We start from the raw sequence: 17,297 nt of genomic DNA, 5'->3' as shown, positions 1-17,297 counted from the left end.
ATTGGTTGCTTGTACGTAAGTTGCCTCTTAAGTTTGGATTTTAATTTTTTAAAGATTTTGTTGTGTGATGCGGCATGTATCTCTGTGTTCAGTGTCAGGACTTTGTTGTCTGGTGACCTGTGACACCGTCTCTGGGCCCTAAGCTAGTGTCTTGGCTGGGCCACACACCTGGGACCCACTTGTGGAGCACTTCCAGTCTGGCTCGGTGGTGCTGATGCTCGGGGGGCCATGCAGGAGTTCCATGAGAGGCAGGTCTGCCCCAAGCCATCCCCATTGTGGTGATTTGGGGCTCAGTGTATTCATGAGCCCTTCAGGCAGTTGCCACGGTCCCTTCAGGTGAGTGGAAGTGCAGCAAAGTGTGTCTGCAGATATTGGAAAGAGTGGCAAGTGTGTGGTTCCCCTGTCCTGCTGCAACTGCTGATCTGTGAAATGGGGAGGCCACCTGCAGGTGAACACCCACCCTGTCCTCCCAGGCTCCAGGTCACCTCCACATCTCAAGGTCTGGCAGGGCAGGCAGTGACAGCCCAGAGCTGACATCCTGGGGGGCCCGAGTACCCAGGGAAAGGGCCTGGAGGGAGGGAGGCAGGCGGCTGTGATGAGGGGAAGGGCTTGTGGCTGGAGGCAGTGCAGGGGTGGGGCTGGAGTGACAGCCAGTCGCCAGTCCTGGTGGCCTGGAGGTCATACTCACGAGCGTGGACTGGGCTCTGAGGGCAGAGGGCAGTTCCTGACCAGTCCCAGCTGGGGCACTGAACAGTTAGGAGGGACGGGCTGGTGGTTGAGCCGGTGAACTTGAGATGGTGGCAGAGAGGCCATGGTGGTTTTTCAGGGTGAAGAATAGAGCTTGCATGACGGAGACAAGGAAAGAGAGGTTTGGAATTCACAGATTTCTGGTTTGGGATTGCCATGCCATTCCGAAGTAGGAGTCCTGGAAGCAGAGTATGTTTGTGGAGAAAGCTGCCAAGTCCAGGCTCTAACATACAGAGTTACGTGGCTTTCCAAAGCCTGTGGCTTTCCAAATGCAGCTGTCTGGTGGGCACTTGATGACGCAGCAGGGGGGCAGAGGAGTACCTGGGTCAAGAGAGAATGACGTGGGTGCAGTGGGCCCAGGGCAGCTGCGGGGATGTGACAGGCAGAGGCAGAGAAACGTCAGGGCGGCCTGACTGGGAGGCAAGGTCGGAGGAGAAGCAGAGGCGTGGGGTTGTGGAGGCCCATGGGATTGGGGCTTTCCAGCAGGGCTGGTGAGGAGACTGGGAGGTGTGGAGAAGTCAGGAAGGACCAGAACCTGCCCTGTCTATGGGGCAGGGCCACCAGGGCGGCCGGGACCTCTGGGGCTGCAGGTCAGGGTGATGGGACCAACCACTTCCATCAGGCGAGGCCCGGGGGGAGGAGAGGGAAGAAGCGGAGTGCACACGACTTTTTAACAAAGCCTGAGGAGAGCCAAGGCTGCAGCTACAGGAGGGACACTGGGGGCCGATGGAAGGTGTTTTGGTTTCTCAGCTGCTGAAGCAAATGCACACCGTGGGCTGCCTTAAGCCGCACGGTTTATTGGTTCATGTCTTGAGGCCAGGAGATGTCCAGATGGAGGCGTTGGCGCAGTGGTGTTCCGTGCTGGCTGCCGGTGGCCTCGGTGCTCGGCTTTTCATTGCCAGGCAAGGCGCATTCTGATGGCCTCTCCCTTCTCTTCCGAGTTCTGTGGACTTCTGGCTTCTTGCTCTTCCTGAGGCTTCTGCTCTGTGTCCAGTTGCCTCTGCTTATGGGGCTTCAGCCCAGCGGGTTGGGACCCTCCCTCAGTCACTGTGGCCACACCCCAGCTCATGTCCTCAGAGGTCCCACCTCCAGGTGGGTTCACGGCCCCGGAACCTGGCCTTGGGCTCTGAACCTGCCTTCTGCGGCCGAGTCCCCAGTGAAGGGGGTTGTGTGTGGGTGTGTGTGTTACTCTAAGTGTGCAGGAACCTGGGCTGTTGTGAGTGTTGGTGCCGGTGGAAAAGGAGATGGTGAAGAACTGGAGAGAGCAGACGACATAGACAAGCAGGTCCTTGAGGAGGTGGGGTGGTGGTTGCTACAGTGGGACCCGGGAAGTGGGGGAGGGTAGTGGGGAGCCTGAGAACCCAGCAGGTCTGTCTCTGGGCAGTGAGGAGAGAGGTGCAAGGATCCAAGGTGAGAGCACATGTTCGTGTTAATGCACAAGTAGTTTTATCATGATGTGGTTTATGATGATACCTAAATACAAACATTATTCAATGAAGAAAACTTACATGATCATACACAGCTGCACACAATGGATAGTACCACCACCTTTTGTGAACTCAGATGCAGGTTATGGTATCTTCAATGTTTATTGCATGCTGTGAAATGTGGCAGTGCTCGTGCAGGGGGCTGCTGTGAATGTGAGTGGCGGGCTGTGAAGTTGTTTTACTTCCTAGCAGATTTGGAACAGCAGAAGGCAGGCCCTGGCCAGCAGGGTGGGCTTCGATTCACAGCAGCCCCCTGCACGAGCACTGCCACACTTCACAGCATGCAATAAACAATGAACATCCCATAACCTGCATCCCAAGTTCACAGAAGGTGGTGGTACTGTCCGCTGTGTGCAGCCGTGTATGATCATGTAAGTTTTCTTTATTGACTAATGTTTGTATTTAGGAATCATCATAAACCACATCATGATAAAACTACTTGTGCATTAACACAAACTTGTCCTCTCACGTCAGATCCTTGTACCTCTCCCCTCACTGCCCAGAGACAGACTTGCTGGGTTCCCAGGTTCCCCACCCCCCTTCCCCTGCCCTGGCCACTGAGGTGGGCGCCCGGCCCCCCAGGCAAACCTACCCTTCCCGGGCCCCACTGTGGCCACCACCACCCCTGCCTCCTTGAGGACCTGCTTGTCTATGTCGTCTGCTCTCTCCAGTTCTTCACCATCTCCTTTTCCACCAGCACCAACACTCACAGGAGCCCAGGTTCCTGCACACTTAGGGTAACACACACACCCACAACCCCCTTTGCTGGGGACTCAGCCACAGAAGGCAGGTTCAGAGCCCAAGGCCAGGTCCTGGGGCCATGAACCCTCCTGGAGGTGGGACTTCTGAGCACATGAGCTGGGGTGTGGCCACAGTGACTGAGGGAGGGTCCCAGCCAGCTGGGCTGAAGCCTCATAGGCAGAGGCAACTGAACACAGAGCAGAAGCCTCAGGAAAAGCAAGGAGCCAGAAGACCTGGCAATGAAAAACCAAGAACCGAGGCCAACGGCAGCCAGCACGGAACACCATTACCCCAATGCCACTGTCTGGACATCTCCTGGCCTCAAACCATGAACCAATAAACCGCCTTGCTGAAGGCACCCCACGGCGTGCATTTGCTTCAGCAGCTGAGAAAGCAAAACACCTTCCCTCGGCCCCCAGTGTCTCTCCTGCAGCTGCAGCCTTGGCTCTCCTCACACTTTTTTAAAAAGTCGTGCACACTCTGCTTCTTCCCTCTCCTTCCCCCGGGCCTCGGCTGATGGAACCGGTTGGTCCCATCATCCAGACCTGCAGCTCCAGAGGTCCTGGCTGCCCTGGTGGTCCCGCCCCACAACAGGGCAGGTTCTGATTCTTCCTGACTTCTCCACACCTTCCGGTCTCCTCACCAGCCCTGCTGGAAACCCCCTGCCCCGCGGGCCTCCACAACCCCATGCCTCTGCTTCTCCCCCGACCTCCTCTCCCTGTCAGGCTGTGCTGACATTTCTCTACCTCTACCTGTCACATACCCACAGCTGCCCTGGGCCCGTGGTGCCCACGTCACTCTCTCTTGACCCAGGGTCTCTCCTCTGCCCCCCTGCTGCGTCATCAAGTGCCCACCAGACAGCTGCATTTGGAAAGCCACAGGCTTTGGAAAGCCACGTAACTCCGTATGTGAGAGCCTGGACTTGACGTCTTTGTCCCCAAGCACACTCTGCTTCCAGGACGCCTACTTCGGAATGGCATGGCAATCCCAAACTAGAAATCTGTGAGTCCCTGACCTCTCTTCCCTCATCCTCGTCACCCAAGCTCTGTCCATTCATCGCCCCCAATGACCGCCATGGCCCCTCTGCCACCATCTCCGCTGGCTCAACCACCAGCCTGTCCCTCCTAACTGTTCGCTGTCCTGGCTAGGACTGGTTAGAAACTGCCCTCTGCCCTCAAAGCTCAGTCCAGGCTCCTGAGTACGACCTCCAGGCCACCAGGACTGGCGACTGGCTGTCACTCCAGCCCTACCCCTGCACTTCCTCCAGCCACAAGCCCAGCCCCTCCTCACAGCCCGCGTGCCTCCCTCCCTCCAGGCCCTTCCCCTGGGGATGCGTATCCTCCAGGATGTCAGCTCTGGGCTGTCACTGACTGCCCTGCCAGACCTTGAGATGTGGATGTAACCTGGCACCTGGGAGGACAGGGTGGTCACCTGAAGGTGACCTCCCCATTTCACAGATCAGTGGTCGCAGCGGGGCAGGGGAAAGCACACACTTACCACTCTTTCCAATGCCTGCAGACATGCTTTGCTCCACTTCCATTCACCTGAAGGGAATGTCAGAACTGTCCGAAGGGCTCATGAACACACTGAGCCCTGAATCACCACAATAGGCACAGCCCAGGGTGGAGATCCCTCTCGCGGAGCTCCTGGGCGTGCCCCCCAAGCATCGGCACCACAGAGTACCCCAATCTCCTCCCAAGAGCAAACCTGGGGGGCGCCGGCAAGCCAGACGGGAAGAGTTCCACAAGTGGGGTCAGGGCGCATCGCCCAGCCCAGATGCCGGTCGAGGGCCCAGAGGGCATCACAGGTCACCAGACAACAAAGTCCTGATACCGAGAACAGAGATACATGCCGCATCAGACAACAAAATCTTTAAAAAATTAAAATCCAAACTTAAGAGGCAACTTACATACAAACAACCAATTCAAAACAGGCAGCAGGTCTGGAACATCCCCTTCTATCTCAGCTTCCTATGCACGGGCTGCAGTGACACCACCTCAGTGCACATGCTCCTGGGGACTGGCACGGGGCAGGGGGTAGGAGGTTATTCTTTCTTACAATAAAGTTTGCCAGTTAGAAGTTTTCAGTTCCCAGCCGGAGCGTCAGTGAGGGCATCATCAAAACGAGTCTGTCCCGTTTCCCCCAAACGTCCTTAGAGATGGAGAGTCGTATAGGCAGAAAAGGAGAGTCAGGTGTATGTTCATGGCCAAGGGTGACCACTCTGGGGCTCATACGAAGGTGACACTGACTGAATAACTCTCTCGACGAAAGGTGATGGCTCGGACACGAGCTGAGGATGAACCACATAAGCTGCGCTTGCTCAGACCACCCCCATCATATAGCCAAGTCTGCGCCCAGACTTCCAAAGGGATTTGTCCTCAAAATCAGTGTCTAGCTTTGACATTGGGGCCTGCCTTTTTTTATGTAAGGAATCAGAACCCTACTTTGCTCCTTCAGGCTCCCCACACCCCAGAGCCCTGGCTATCCCTCACCCCCACTCCCAAGTAGCCCCTGCTGGCTCTGGGCAGCCCCCTCCCCATGCCCTCAGGTGTACCCACCTCCCTCCCCAGGTGCAGCAGCCAGTGCCTCATCCCTCCTGCCCCCAACTGCCCCCTGCATGGAAGAGCCTTCCCTGGCTGGGTGTGGGGTGGAACTCTATCCCCACTGGCAGGGCAGCTCCAACAGCACTGGCAGAGCTGTCAGCACAAAGCAGACTACCCTCCTCGGCTCTGCAAAAACCACTTGTACACTGGGACAGCTTATCTGAACTGTCCATCTTGTTGGCAACCTGTGTCAACCCTTCTGCCCTCTGCACCCCGCTGTCACCCTGTGTCTATGAAGCTTCTGCTTGGACTTCCTGGGATCCAGGCATCACATCCTGAAGTCAACAGGACCCCTGCTCTGCATGGCTGCAACCCCAGCACCTCTGCATGTTCCTCCTGGGCTTCCCAGACAGGTGTCTTCCCGCGAGCCTGTGCACTTTCCAGTGTGCCCAGGGAAGGCTTTGGTGAGCCGGTGGAGGAGCCGTGGGGACCCACGCCAAGCAGACTCTGGGTAGAGGCTGCGCCACTGAGAACGGGGACTTTTTGGTAGTTGCTTTGACACCCAAGCCCCACCCTTGGGCCTCCCATGCCCAGCAGTCACAGAGCTTCCAGGCCCTTCCCTGCACCCTTCACTATCAGTCCTGAAAAGCTTCTCTCCTTTAGCACAGCCTTCCCCTCCCAAATGCAGGGATGCCCTGGGACCCTCAGGCCATAGCGCCTGCCTGCGTGCTGTACCCTTCGGTGGAAAAAACTCATCCCAAGGGAGCATGTATGTGCCTCATTAATGCCGCCCATCCAACACCTGTGCCCCCCCCCGCCCCGCCCCTGGCAACTTTACAGATGCCCCACTGTGGGGGAGACCCCAGTGGCAGGGCGGTCACTTTCCCTGCGCACCTAGTACAGTGGCACACCACAGCGAGTCCCTCTTTGGGAGTTACTCAAAATGCAAAGAAAGACAAGGAGAAGAGGAAGGCCAAAGACAAGGTAGCTATTACCCAGTCTTCTCCTGCCCTTCAGATCCCACGGCCCCCAGAGCACCGCAGGAGCCCAGGACTGTTCCACCAGGGGCACGCTGGGGGCTGCGCAGAGACCCGGCCCCAGCGGAGGGCGATGGGTGCAGAGGCCGCCTCACCCGCACCTGTGACCCTGCAGGGAAAGAATGAGTAGCCGCGAGAGAAAAATCAGAGAAGCCGCAGGCCGGATGCCAGAACCCGCGCGCGCCTGCTCACCTGACAGGGGTGCGGGGCCTTGCCCGGGCGCACACCATTGCGCACCAGCTTGTCTCGGATCAGGATCTTCTGCTTCAGCCGGGGGTGGCTCATCCTCTCCCGGGTGCAGGTTCCCCGCGGAGCTGGCTCCAGCGGCCGAGTGCTCTGAAGGTTTCGGGGGACCCGGCGTCGGGGAGAGGCAGCGGCTTGAGCGTGAAGTAGAGGCCGGCGGTGGCCTCGATCTGCTCCCGCAGGTGGTCCACGTCCTCCAGGAGGCGGCGGCGGTGCATGGGCGCCAGCACCCCGATGGCGTCCAGGTCGGGGTCCCCGATCTGCCGGCACATCTCCAGGTCATCATAGCTGGTGTCCAGGAATGAGTGCGCATACTGCGCGAGCCGCAGCGCCCGCAGCCATTTTTAAACCACGCTGCTGCCCTTGCCGGCGCCGGCGCTCCAACTTCGGGCCTCGGCGTGCAGGGACTGACAGCGCGGAAGTTGTCATCGAGCCATGGCCGCGGGCGGCTCTGATAGAGGTGCGAGCGCCTCCGGAAGCCAGCCGCGGCCGAGAAGCAGCATCGAGCCCCGAGTTGTCGCTGACTCCGGGTGCCCGCAGTGGGTGCGCGCCGGGCCCTGCCGCCTGGGTACGCCCGGGGTCGGGGCCTGGCGGGGTCAGCGCATCCGGGGGCTGCTGCTCTGCCCGCGCGCGCCCGTCCCCGTCCGAGGCTGCGCCTCCCGCGTCCAGGCGCTTCCCCGCAGCCACACGGCTCCCTCCACACTCCCGCGCACCCGGTGTGCAGCGCGTGAGACACGCGTCCTCCCGCGGGGGAGGGTCCTGGGAGCCACCCGCGACCCGTGGCGCCTTCGAAAGCGCCCGGGTTCGCTGCGATCCCGCCTCCGCCCGGGCGGGCCCCGCGGGCCTACACCAGTCCGTCCGGGCCTGCGCGCCCCAGGCTGCTCCAGGGCCCGCCCCGGGGTCGGACGCGGGGGGCGGTCCTGCGGCCTCGGCTACCTTGGTCCGGTGGGGGCCGCGGGGTCACCTCCCGCTGCTGCTGCCGCTGGGCTCAGGGATGGGGGGAGCGGCACTTTCTCAGGGACAGCGCGTCCCATGGGCACCCTCTCCTCGCCTGAGCCTTCCCTAACTCTCCTCCGGTCTCCCTGCCCGTCCCCTCCCACGCTCTCCGGCACCCTCTCATTCTCTGGGCCCCTCGGTCTCTCTGTCGCGGTCCCCACCCACCCCAATCCCTGCCCAGGCGGCTCTGGCCAGCAGCCCCTTTGGGCCGCCTGGGCGCCCCAGAGACCCTCGCCTCCTGGCTCGGCTCTCAGGGACTTTTCGGAGCTTCTGGTCCGTTCTGCTCCCAGGGTGAGATCTTGTCGCTGTCATCTTCACAGCCTCCTAATGCGAGACTGTCCAACTTGGACCTGCCCTGCGTAGCGATAGGGGCAGGGCCTGGGGCAAGGCAAGGGTCATGGGCTAGGACAGGGGCAGGGGAAGGGCCGAGGGGTGCAGCAGGGGCAGTGGCAGGGCCAGGGGCTGGGTTAGGGCTAGGGGTAGGCGCAGGGCTGGGTAGGGAGAGGTGCAGGGCCAGGGGTAGGGCCAGGGCAGTGGCAGGGGCAGGGCCAGGGGGATGGCCAGGGGTAGGGCCAGGGCAGGGGCAGGGGCATGGCCAGGGACAGGGGCAGGGGAAGTTGCAAGGCCAGGGGCAGGGACAGGAGCAGGAGCAGGGGCAGGGCAAGGGCACGGTCAGTCCAGGGGCATGGCAGGGCCAGGGTCACAGTCAGGGCCAGGGACTGGGCAGGGGCAGTGGCAGCGGCAGTGGCTGAAGCAGGGGCTGGGGCTGGGGCATGACTGAAGCAGGTCCAGGTGCAGGGGAAGAGGCAGGGGCCAGGGCACCCAATGGGCAGGGGCAGAGGCAAAGGCAGGGCCAGGTGCTGGTTTAGGGCCAGGGATCAGGCCAGGGACTCTGGCAGGTTCAGGAGCTGGGCTAGGGGCAGGGGCAGGGCCAGAGCCAGGGTCTGTGGCAGGGGCAGGGCAGGGCCAGGGGCAGGGACAGTGGTAGGGGCCTGGTCATGGGCAGGACAAGGGGTAGGGGCAGGGCCGAGGTCTGTGGCAGAGGCACGGACAGGGCCAGGGACTGGGATGGGGCAGGACCAGGGTCAAGACAGGCAGGGTCAGGGACAGGGTAGGGGTACGGTAGGGCCAGTGGCAGCCACAGGGGCAGGTGTTGGGGCAGGGACAGGGGCATGGCAGGGGCAGGGTCATGGCTGGGTCAGGGCCCGGGCCAGAGTCAGGGCCAGGGACAACAGGGGCAGTGGCAGGTCAAGGGCCAGGGGCTGGGCCAGGGGCAGGTCAAGGGCCAGGGGCTGGGGCAGGGGTAGGGGCAGGGCCACTGATAGGGGCAGTGGCAGGGTCTGGGGCAGGGCAAGGGCCAGGGGCTAGGGCAAGGGCAGGGGCATGGCCAGGGGCAGGGGCAGTGATGAGGGCTGGGGCATTTGCAGGCACACGGCCAGGAGATGGAGCAGGGGCAGTGGCAGGGCAGGGCCAGGGGCAGGGGCTGGGGCAGAAACATAGGCAGGGGCAGTGGCAGGGGCTTGGCTGGGCCAGGGTCACAAGCAGGACAAGGGGCTGGAGCTGGGGTAGCTCCATGGGCATGGCAGGCCAGGGGCAGGGCAAGGGGCAGAGGCAGTGCCAGGGACATGGCCAGGGGCAGGGGAAGGGTCAAGGACTGGGGCAGGGGCTGGGGCAGGACCATGGGCTGGGGTAGGGGCAGGGGCAGTTGTATGACAGGGCCAGGAACCAGAGTTCCAGAGGGCCAGAGTTATGGCCAGCAGCAGGGACAGGACTGAGGGCAGAGGCAGGGCAGGGGTAGGGGCAGGGGCAGGGCCAGGACCAGGGCCAGGGCCTGGGGCAGGGACAGAGCAGGGGAAGGGGAAAGGCCAGGGGTAGGGGCAGGAACAGGGGCAGGAGCAGGATAGGGTCGGGGCAGGGTCATAACCAGGTGCACGGGCAGGACAGGACCTGGGCCTAGGTCAGGGGCAGGGGAAGGGCCAGGGGCTGGGAAAGGGCAGGGGCAGGCCCAGGGGCTTGGGCAAGGGCAGGGGCTGGGTCACAGTCAGGTGCAGGGGTAGGGCAGGGGCAAGGGCAGGGCCTGGGACTGGGGGAGGCACAGGGTCAGGGGTAGGGTGGGGCAAGGGCATGGGCCAGTGGCCGGACCATGGCCAGGTCTGGGTTAGTGAAGTGACTAGTACAGGGCGAGGGCCAGGGCCAGGGCCAGGGGCAGGAGCAGGGGAAGGGGTATGGCAGGGTAGGGGCAGGGGCTTAGCAGGGCCAAGGTCAGAAGCAGGACAAGGGCCAGGGCCAGGGGCTGGGGTAGGGACAGGAGCAGGGGCAAGGCCGGAGGCAGGGCCAGGGGCAGGAGGAGCAATAGCAAGCCCAGGGGCAGGGCAGGGGTGGAGGCAGGGCAGGGTCAGGACAGGGTCATCACCAGGCACAGGGGCAGGGGCAGGGTCAAGGGCAGGGGCAGGGGCTGGGGCAGTGCCAGGGGCAGAGGCAAGGGTAGGGGCAGGACCAGGGGCTTGGCAGGTACCAGGCAGGAAAAAAGGCAAGCCCAGGGGCAGAGGCAGGGGCAGGACCAGGGGCTTGGCAGGGTCGGGACAGGGTCATGACCAGGTACAGTGGCAGGGCCAGGGCCTGGGTCAGGGGCAGGGGCAGGGCCAGGGACTGGAGCAGGGGCATTGTCAAGAGCACAGGCTGGGGCAGGAGCCTGAGCAGGGCAGAGGGAGGGCCAGGGGCAAGGCTAGGGGCAGGGACAGCGGCAGGGGCCTGGTCATGGGTAGGACAAGGGATAGGGGCAGGACCGAGGTCTGCGGCAGAGGCACAGACAGGGCCAGGGACTGGGATAGGGGAAGGGCAAGGGTCAGGACAGGCAAGGTCAGGGACAGGGAAGGGGTATGGTAGGGCCAGTGGCAGCCGCAGGGCCAGGTGTTGGGCAGGGAGAGGGGCATGGCAGGGGCAGGGCCAGGGGCAGGTCAAGGGCCAGGGGCTGGGGTAGGGGCAGGGGCAGGGGCAGTGATGAGGGCTGGGGCATGTGCAGGGGCACAGCCAGGAGATGGAGCATGGGCAATGGTAGGGCAGGGCCAGAGCCAGGGCCAGGGGCAGGGGCTGGGGCAGAAGCATAGGCAGGGGCAGGGCAGGGGCAGTGGCATGGGCTTGGCTGGGCCAGGGTCAGAAGCAGGACAAGGGGCTGGAGCTGGGGTAGCTCCACGGGCATGGCGGGCCAGGGACAGAGGCAGTGCCAGAGGCATGGCCAGGAGCAGGGGAAGGGCCTAGGGCTGGGACGGGCAGGGCATAGGGCAGGGCCAGGGACTGGTACAGGAGCCAAGGCAGGGCCAGGGGTTGGTGCAGGGTAGGGGCAGAGGCTGTGCCAGGGGCAGGCCCAGGGTCTGGGGCAGGGCCAGGGGCATGGCCAGGGCAGGGCATGATGAGGGGCAGTGATTGAGGCAGGGCCAGGGCCAGGGGCTGAGGTAGGAACTGGGGCAGGGCCAGGGGCTGGGTTAGGGCCAGGGGCAAGTGCAGGGCAAGAGAAGTTGCAGGGCCAGGGGCAGTGGCATGGCCATTGGCAGGACCACAGGCTCGGGAAGTGGCAGGGGTTTGGCAGGGGCAGGAGAAGGGTCAAGGACTGGGACAGGAGTGGGGGTTGGGGCAGGGCCATGGCCTGAGGTAGGGGCAGGGGCTGGGGTACGGCCAGGGGCAGGGGCAGGGCAGGATAGGGACTTGGGCAGGGGCAGGGCCAGGGCCAGGAGCTGGGGCAAGGACAGAGCAGGGTAAGGGGCTGGGCCATGGGCAGGGGAAAGGCCAGGGGCAGGGCCAGGGGCAGGCTAGGGTCAGGGCAGGGTCATAACCAGGTGCAGGGGCAGGGCCAGGGCCTAGGACAGGGGCAGGGGCAGGCCCAGGGGCAGGGGCAGGGGCACGGCCAGGTGCTGGTTTAGGGCCAGGGATTGGGCCAGGGACTTGGGCAGTGGCAGGGCAGTAGCAGGGGCTGGGATAGGGCAGGGGCAGGGGCAGGGCAGGGACAGTGCAGGTGCAGGGGAAGGACCAGGGGCAGGGCTAAGCACTTGGGCAGGGGCAGTGGCAGGACCAGGGGTTGTGGAAGGGACAGGGACAGGGGCTGGGGTAGGGGCAGGGGCAGGGCCAGGAGCTGGGGCAGGGCCATGCGCTGGGGCAGGAGTAGGGCAGGGGCAGGGCCAGGGACTGGGACAGGGGCAGGTCCAGGACCAGGGGCTGGGGCAGGGTCAGGGTCAGGTCCAGGACTAGGGGCAGGGGCAGGGCCAGGGTAGGTTCATGGGGATTTGCAGGGCCAAGGGCTGGGCCAGGGGCAAGAGAAGGGGCAGAGGAAGGGGTAGGGTTAGGGTCATGGGAGGGGCAGGAACAGGGTCAGGGACAGGACCAGTGGCTGAAACAGGGACAGGGGCAGCGGCTGGGACAGTGGCTGGGGCAGGTCCAGAGGCAGAGGCAGAACAGGGGCAGGGCAGTGGCAGTGGCAGTGGCTGGGGCAGGGCCAAGGCCAGGGACTGGGTTAGGGGCAGGGCCAGGTGCCTTGGCAGGCCCAGGAGCAGTGCCAGTGTCAGGGTCAGGGTCAGGGCCAAGGGCAGGGCCAGTGGCTGGGGTAGGGCCAGGGGCATAGCAAGCAACAGGGCCAGGGGCAAAGGCAGGTGCAGGGGCCGAGGCAGGGGCTGGGACTGGGGCAGTGGCAGGGTCAGGGTCAGGACCAGGGGCTGGGGCAGGGACAGGGGCAGGGGCAGGGGAAGGGGCTGAGGCAGGGGCTGGGGCAGGGCCAGGGGCAGGGATAGGGGAGGGTTAGGTACAGGGGCAGTGCCAGGGGCAGGGCCAGGATCTGGGGCAGGACCAGGGGCATGGCAGGTGCAGGGCAGTGTCAGGGGCAGTGATTGAGGCAGGGCCAGGGCCAGGGACTGAGGGAGGAACTGGGACAGGGACAGGGCCAGGAGCTAGGGCAGGCCAAGGGGCAGGGCCAGGGGCAGGAGCAGGGGCTGGGGCAGGGCCAGGGGCTGGGTTAGGGCCAGGGGCAAGGGCAGGGCAAGGAAAGTTGCAGTGCCAGGGGCAGGGGCATGGCCATTGTTAGGACCATGGGCAGGGGCAGTAGCAGGGGTTTGGCAGAGCCAGGGGCAGGGGCAGGGGAAGGGTCAAGAACTGGGACAGGGGCAGGGCCAGGAGCAGGGGACAGGGTCAGGGGCTGGGGCAGGGGCAGGGCCAGGTGCTGGTTTAGGGCCAGGGATTGTACCAGGGACTTGGGCAGGTTCAGGAGCTGGGCCAGGGGCAGGGGCAGGGGCAGGTCCAGGGGCAAGGGCAGGGCTGGGCCAGGTTCGGGGGCAGTTCCAGAGCCAGGGGCAGGGCCAGGGGCCAGAGCAGGGCCAAAGGGCAGGGCCAGGGTCTGTGGCAGGGTCAGGGTCAGGACCAGGGGCTGGGGCAAGGACAGGGGCAAGGGAAGTGGCTGAGGCAGGTGCTGGGGCAGGGGCAGGGGCAGGGGCAGGGACACAGGCAGGTGCCGTGGCAGGAGCAAGGGCAGGGACAGGGGCATTGGCAGTGGCAGGGCCAGGGCCAGGGGCTAGGGGGAGACCAGGGGCAGGGGTAGGGGCAGGGGGTGAGGCTTGGGTAGGGACAGTGGCAGGGGCAGGGCAGGATACGGACAGAACCAGGGCCAGGGCCAGGCCCAGGGGCTGAGGCAGGATCAGGGTCAGGGTCAGGGGCTGGGGCAGAGGTAGGAGCAGGAGCAGGAGCTGGGGCAGTGCCAGGGGCCTGGGCACAGGCATAGCAGAACAGGGCCAGGTGCATGGTCAGGGGCAGGGTAGGGACAGGGGCAGGCCCGAGGGCTGTGACAGGGGCGGGGACAGTGCCAGGGGCTTTGGTAGGGACAGGGTCAGGGCAGGGGAAGGGACTGTGGCAGGGTCAGGACCACGGGCTGGGGCAAGGACAGGGGCAGGGGAAGGGGCTGAGGCAGGGGCTGGGGCAGGGCCAGGTGCAGGGGCAAGACAAGGGCAGTGGCAGGGCCACAGGCTGGGGCAGGGGCAAGGGCAGGGCCAGGGCAGGGCACAGGCTGGGTCAGGGTCAGGGTCAGGTGCAGGAGGAGGGACAGGGCCAGGGGTTGGGCAGAGTAGGTGCAGGGACAGGGACAGGGGCAGGGTAAGGGGCTGAGGCAGGGGCTGGGGCAGGGGCAGGGGCAAGGTCAGGGGCTGGGACAGGGGCAGGGGCTGGGCCTTGGCCAGGGGCTGGGACAGGGCCAGGGGCAGGGACAGGGACATGGGCTGGGGCAGGGGCATGGACTTGGCCAGGGGTTGGGGCAGTTGAGGGGCTGGGGCAGGGGCAGCCTAGTGACAGGGGCAGGGCCTGGGGAAGGCCAGGGGCATTGGCTGGGACAGGGGCAGGGTCAGCGGCAATGGCAGGGGCCGGGCCAGTGTCAGGGGCAATGTCAGGGCCACGTGCAGGGGCAGGGGAAGGGGCTGAGGCAGGGGCTAGGGCCAGGTGCTGGGGCAAGGCAGGGGCAGGGGTAGGGCCTGGGGCTTGGGGAGGCACAAGGGCAGGGTTAGGAAGGGGTAAGGGCCGGGGCAGTGGCAGGGTCTTGGCAGGGCTATAAGCAGGGGCAAGGACACGGGCCAGGGGCAGGGCCATGGCCAGGTCTGGGTTAGTGGCTGGTGCAGGTCAAGGGCCAGGGGCTAAGACAGGCCTAAGGGCAGTGCCAGGGGCATGGCATGGGAAGGGGCAGGGGCTTGGCAGGGCCAAGGTCAGAAGCAGGGCCAGGGGCTGGGGCTGGGGCAGGGCCAGGGCCGGGGGCTAGGGTAGGGACAGGGGCAGGGGAAATTGCAAGGGCAGGGGGAGGGGCAGGGCAAGGGCAGGGGCAGGGTCAGTCCAGGGGCATGGCAGGGCCAGGGTCACAGTCAGGGCCAGGGACTGGGCAGGGGCAGTGGCAGGGGCATGGCAGGGATAGGGCAAGGGCAGGGTCAGTTGCTGGGGCAGGGCCAGGGGCTGTGCCCGGGCAAGGGGCAGAGCCAGGGGCAGGGCCAGGGGTTGGGGTAGGGCCAAGAGTAGGTGCGGGGCAGGGTAGGGAAATGGGTAGGGCCAGGGGTAGAGCCAACGGCAGGGTCAGGGCCAGGGGTAGGCCCCGGGGTAGAGCCAGAGCAGTGACAGGGGTAGGGGCATGGGAACTTGCAAAGCCAGGGACAGGGCCAGGGGCAGGGCCTAAGGCAGGGTCAGGGCAAGGCCATTGGAAGGGGCTTGGCAGGGCCAGGAGCAGGGGCGGGGGGGCAGGGGCAGGGATAAGCTCAGGGGTAGGGGCAGAGGCATGGGCAGGGCCAGGGGCTGTGATAGGGGCAGGGGCATGGCTAGGCCAGGGGCAGAGCTAGGGCCAGGTCCTGGGACGGGCAGGGGCAGGGCCGAGGGCAGAGGCAGGGCCGAGGGCTGGGGGCTGGGGCACGGCCAGGGGCAGGAGTAGGGGCAGTTGCAGGGCCAGGGACAGGGCCGTGGCCAGGTCTGGGGTAGAGGCTGGGGCAGGGCGAGGGCCAAGGTCTGAGACGGGCCCAGGGGCATGGACAGGAGCAGGTACAGGGGAAGGGGCAGGGTAGGGACACGGGTAGGTGCTGTGGCAGGAGCAAGGCCAGGGCCAGGGGCAGTGGCAGGGGCTTCGCTGGGCCAGGGTCAGAAGCAGGGCCAGGGGCTGGGGCTGAGGCAGGGCCAGTGGCCTGGGCAGGGGCAGGGCACGGGGCAGGGCCAGGGGCTGATGCAGGGGTAGGGACAGGGACAGGGACCGAGGAGGGTCAGGTGCAGGGTCAGGGCCAGGGTCTGGGGCAGGGTAGGGGTAGGGGCAGGGCCAGGGTGAGGGGCAGGGGCAAGGGCACCCAAGGGGCAGGGGCAGGGGCAGCACCAGGGGCAGGAGCAGGGCCAAGTGCTGGTTTAGGGCCAGGGATCGGGCCAGGGACTTGGGCAGGTTCAGGAGCTGGGCCAAGGGCAGGGGCAGGGGAGGGGCAGGGGCAGTGGCAGGGCCAACGAAGTGGCAAGTGCAGGGCCAGGACCAGGGAAAGGCGCAGGGCCGCGGCCAGTGCCTGGGGCAGGGACAGGACTAGGGGCTGGGGCAAGGTCTGAAGCAGGGGCAGGAGCTTTGCAAGGCCAGGGGCAGGGCTAGGGACTGGGGAAGGGACAGGGTCCTGAGCAGGGCAGGGACAGGGCTCAGGGCAGGAAAAGGGACAGGGCCAGGGGCTGGCACAGGGGCAGGGTCAGGGCAAGGTGCTGGGTCAGGGGCAGGGGTAGGAGCAAGGCAGGAGAAGGGGCAGGGGCAGGGCAGAAGCAGTGGCAGAGCTGGGGATGGGACTTGCAGGGGGACCAGAGAGCGGGGTTAGGGAGCACGCGGGCGGGGAGGTTGTGCCCAAGGGAGGGATGCGCCATCCCTGAGAAAGTGCCGCTCCCCCGTCCCTGAGCCCAGCGGTAACAGCAGCAGGAGGTTTCCACGCGGCCCCTGGCCAGCTAGAGGGAGCCGAGGCCGCGCAGCCAAGCCCGGCGCGCCCCACCCCAGTGCGGGCCCAGGAGCGGCCAGGAGCGCGCCGGCTGGGACGGGCCGGTGAAGGCACGCGGGGGCCCGATCAGACGGAGGCCGGATCGCAGCGAACGCGGTGGGGGGGGGGTGGCTGGAAGGCGCCGAGGGCCTCCGGAGGCTCCCAGGAACCTCCCCCGCGGGAGGACGCGGGTCTCGCGCTGCACACCGGGTGCGCGGCCATGCGGTGGAAGCCGTATCGCTGCCAGGGGACACGGGAGACGCAGCCTCGGACGGGGACCGGCGCGCGCGAGCAGAGCGGCGGCCCCGGCAGCTCCCGGCTGCGCCGACTCCACCCCGCACCGCCCCCGGGCGCAACCCAGCGGCGCGCCCCCTTACTGCACCCAGGACCGGTTCCTGGAGTCGGCGGCTGCACGGGGCTCGCTGCTTCCGCTCGGCCGCCGCTCGCTTCCGGAGGCGCTCGCACCTCTGCCAGAGCCGCCCGCGGCCATGGCTCGATGACAACTTCCGCGCTGTCAGTCCCCGCGCGCCGAGGCCGGAAGTTGGAGCGCAGGCAAGGGCAGCAGCGTGGTTTAAAAGTGGCTGCGGCGCCGCGGCTCTCGCAGTACGCGCAGTCCTTCCTGGACACCGGCTACGACGACCTGCAGATGTGCCGGCAGAACGGGGACCCCGACCTGGACGCCATCAGGGTGCTGGCGCCCGTGCACCGCCGCCGCCTCCTGGAGGACGTGGGCCACCTGCAGGAACAGGACGAGGCCACCGCCGGCTTCTATTTCACGCTCAAGCCGCCGATCCCGGGTACCCCGAACACTTCCGAACTCGCAGGGAACCCCGCACCCGGGAGAGGATGAGCCAGCCCCGGCTGAAGCAGAAGATCCTGATCTGGGACAAGCTGGTGCACGATGGTTTGCGCCGGGACAAGGCCCTGCAACCCCATCAGGTGAGCAGGGGGCAGAGGTCCGGCCTACGGCTTCTCTGCATATTTCTCTCGCGGCTGCTCATTCCTTCCTTGCAGGGT

General features: G+C 65.6%; 1 pseudogene; it reads right to left on the bottom strand.

Annotated features, from left to right (window-relative positions):
- LOC143651336 (forkhead box protein R1 pseudogene) overlaps nucleotides 1-243 on the bottom strand; it is a 56,872-nt pseudogene extending 56,629 nt beyond the window's left edge.
- Between the last annotated feature and the right edge of the window lie 17,054 nt (nucleotides 244-17,297).

This window comes from Tamandua tetradactyla, chromosome 12, assembly GCF_023851605.1.
Source record: "Tamandua tetradactyla isolate mTamTet1 chromosome 12, mTamTet1.pri, whole genome shotgun sequence".
Lineage (NCBI taxonomy): Eukaryota > Metazoa > Chordata > Mammalia > Pilosa > Myrmecophagidae > Tamandua > Tamandua tetradactyla.
The sequence above is the reverse complement of the archived record's forward strand: the minus strand, read 5'-3'. Positions and strand labels throughout refer to the sequence as shown.